The sequence below is a fragment of the Arvicola amphibius genome, chromosome 14 (genome assembly GCF_903992535.2).
Source record: "Arvicola amphibius chromosome 14, mArvAmp1.2, whole genome shotgun sequence".
Taxonomy (NCBI): domain Eukaryota; kingdom Metazoa; phylum Chordata; class Mammalia; order Rodentia; family Cricetidae; genus Arvicola; species Arvicola amphibius.
Window position 1 is genome coordinate 6720571 of NC_052060.1, and position 3774 is coordinate 6724344.

Consider the following 3774-nt stretch of genomic DNA (forward strand, 5'->3'; position numbering starts at 1 on the left):
AAAATTATAGATTTGTGTCACTAAAGCCTATTTTACGTTTTTTATCTTGGTAGAATTTGGTTTTTTTTTTTTTTTTGGTTTTGGGGTGTGTGTGTGTGTGTGTGTGCGTGTGTGTGTGTGTGTGTTTAGACAGGGTTTCTCTGTGTAGTCCTAGCTGTCCTGGAACTTACTCTGTAGACCAGACTGGCCTTGAACTCACAGAGATCCCAAGTGCTGGGATTAAAGGCATAAGCCACCACCGCCCAATAGAAATAAATTTTTTTAGCCTTGCTTAGGTTTTTCGTCAGCTTGACACAGGCTAGAGTCATTGTGGAAGAGGAAACCTCAGTTGAGAAAATTTCTCCACCAGACTGGCCTGTAGCCACATCTTCTTGAAGGATGATTGGTGTGGGAGGGGCGGCCCACTGTAGCGGTTCTACGCTGGTCTGGTGGTCCTAAGACCCATATGAAGGCAGGGTAAGCAAGCCAGGAAGCAGAATTCCTCCATGGCCTTGCGCCAGCTCCTCCTCCGGGCTCTTCCCACGGCATTCCCAGGTGATGGACTGTAAGCAGAACAAACCCTCCCCTCCCACGTTGCTTTGCTCATGCGTTATATCCCAGCTTTGGAAACCCTACCTAAGACAATGCTCATCTCCCACTGAGGAAACTGAGCCATGTCTGTTTGGGATGCAAATATATATACAGAGGGAATAAAGCTAAAAGCCCCCCCCCCCCGCGCCAAAATAAAACAGCAAAATCAAATATGTAGGGTCAGGTGAAATGCTTTACCTCACGAGCACTAGGAACTGGCATGGATCCACAGAAGCAAAGTACAGACTCTGGGCATGGTGGCACGCCCTCAGAACCCCGGGGCTGAGGGACAGGGACAGTGGTATTCCTGGGGCTCACTGGCAGGCAGTCTAGTCTTACTGGTGAGAGCCAGCCAATGGGGACTAACTCAGAGGACAGAGCTTCTATGGAGGGCATGGAGCTTGTCCTCAGGCCTCCATGCACAGACTCACATGTGCACCCCTGCACACTCATGAACACACACATTAGGGCACATTCATCAGACACAGCAGAAGAACAGGCGGTCTGTGGTTATTGTGGATTTCACAATTATTTTCTCCTCGGACTTCCTGTTTGCAGCCCGAGAACAGCGGTTTCCCAACCTCCCTCTGAGGCCCAGCTCTTGCTTTGCCGACGTCAACACTCCTGTGGATATCATTACTGGATCTATCTATGTGAGTGCTACAGTTCCTTTAAAAATGGCAGAAAGGGAGCCAGAGCGATGACTCAGCGCTTAAGAGCACAGGCTGCTCTTCCAGAAAACCCAGTTTCAATCCCCAGTACACACATGGCAGCTCACAGCTCTGTCCTCTTTGGGCATTGCACACATGTGGCTCACATCCATACATGTGGCTAGAACACCCATATGCATAAAATAAAAATAAATAAAGCTTTATTTAGAAAACATTGCAAAAGGCTTCCAGAATCTTTGAGAATCCAGAGTCAGTCAAACACAGAGACTATTTATTATGTAACTGTGAACTTGTTATTCAAAGCACACAAGGACGGCTGCTCAAGCCCTGATGTTGACATGAACACTGTAATTTGCACAGACAGGAGTCAGTGCCAGAACCGCCGCCAGCCACCACCACTGCCGCTGCCACCGCTGCTGTCGCCACGGCCGCTGCTGCTGCCGCTGCTGCCACTGCTGCCGCCGCTGCTGCCGCCAGCCACCACCACCACTGCCGCTGCCACCGCTGCTGTCGCCATGGCCGCTGCTACTGCCACTGCTGCCACTGCTGCCGCCGCTGCCGCCGCTGCTGCCGCCAGCCACCACCACCACTGCCGCTGCCACCGCTGCTGCTGCTGTTGCTGTCACTGTTGCTGTTGCCACTGCCGCTGCTGCCGCCGCCGTCACTGCTGCTGTATACCTCCAGTACAGCCCTCACAAGGAGGGGGATGTGGTGGGTCTGGTTCCCTACAGGCTGATTCTACAAATGAAGTCTTTTCACAGGGCAAAGCCTAAGTCAAACACCTGAGCCTGAACTGCAGTGGAGCTTAAACAAAAGAGTTTTGACCCCAACAGGAAGGAGTAAAAATTGTAATGTGAGGAATTTTCCAAATGGAGGCAGGAGGACCAGGGATTCATGGTCAGATTGTGCTACAGGGGGTTCTGTGTTCAAGGGGCAGGAAGGATAGCAATTATAGGAGCACACACAGCTAGCTCCTTTCCAGGGCCTAAGGTCAGCTTCCAGCCCAGGTCAGGTAGATAATAGCCACCTACAACTTCAACTCCAGGGGATCGGACACCCTCTTCTGGTCTCCAAGGACACCTGGACTCATATGAACATGACTCACAGAGACACCCACATATACACAATTAAAGGAAAATAAATCTTTTTGTTTTTGGTTTTTTAGACAGGGTTTCTCTATGGCATAGCTTTGGAGCCTATCCTGGAACTAGCTCTTGTAGACCAGGCTGGCCTCGAACTCACAGAGATCCACCTGCCTCTCCCCTCCCCCCACCCCAGTGATGGGATTAAAGGCGTGCGCCACCACCGCCTGGTCAGTAAAATAAATCTTTAAAAAAGAAAAATTATATATTTAAATATGATGGTCAGTTTAGATGTCCTCATGGTTTTGTGTTTGTATTTCTTTAATGTATCTCTTTCAAAAATATATACATGATAGTCCTCAAGATGGCTGAGAAGGCAAAGGCACTTGTTGCCACGCATAAATTTAGTCTCTAGAGCTCACATGGGTATAGGAGAGGATCTTCAAATTATCCTCTGACTTCCACATGCACACTAGGACACAGATTCACCCACCACACACACCCCCACACACCAATGCACGCACGCACACATGCAAAGCTTGGTTAGTTACTGACGATTGTTGAAACAAAATGATAGTTCAAAGGGGTGCACCATCTTACTACTTTCTTGTCTTATAGTTCAAAGGGGTGCATCATCTTACTACTTTCTTGTCTTATATTTCGAGGCCAGCCTGGGTTAAATGAAACCTTGAACTCCTGATCTTCTTGCCTCTGCCTCCAAAACTGCTGGGATTATAAGCATATCTCACCATCTCTGCACAAGTTAAAGTCATTGTTTGAGATAGGTCGTCCCCAAATGCGCTGTAGGCCCAGGCTCAGTCAATCCATGACGATCCTACTGCTGAGCCTCCTGTGAGCCTTCACATAAATAGTTTGTTTTTAGGTTTACTTTTTAAGTTTTGTGGTATGTGTGAGTGCCAGAATGTATGTCTGTGTGTCGGGTGCATACCAGGTGTGTGAGCAGACCAGAAGAAGGTATGGGATCCCCTGGAACCGAAGTTACAGATGGTTGTAAGTCACCAGGTGGGTGCTGGGAACCAAACCTGGGGCCTCTGCCAAATCAGCAAGTGTTCTTAACCACTGAGTCCTCTCTCCAGGCCTGTTTGTTTTGGAACAGTCTCTTGTGGCTTGAGTTGGCCTTGAACTCCTCATCTTCTACCTGCCTTCAATTCTGGAATTACGGACATAGACCACTATACCAGGCCTGAATAAAATTTTCTATTTTAACATTTTAAATTTTCAAGTAGAAAAAAAATCAGTATAAGCAAAATTATAAGACCAGTGGAAAACAGAGAAGACAGGATCGGTGTACAGCCCTGACAGGGTTACTCGCCAGAGCGCAGTGAAAACAACCCTAAGAAAGGCACTGAGATTTGAGGAACCCAATCCAAATATCTTTAAAACTAAACTTTTCCATTTCAGAACCGACATTGTGAATTAAACGGATCATC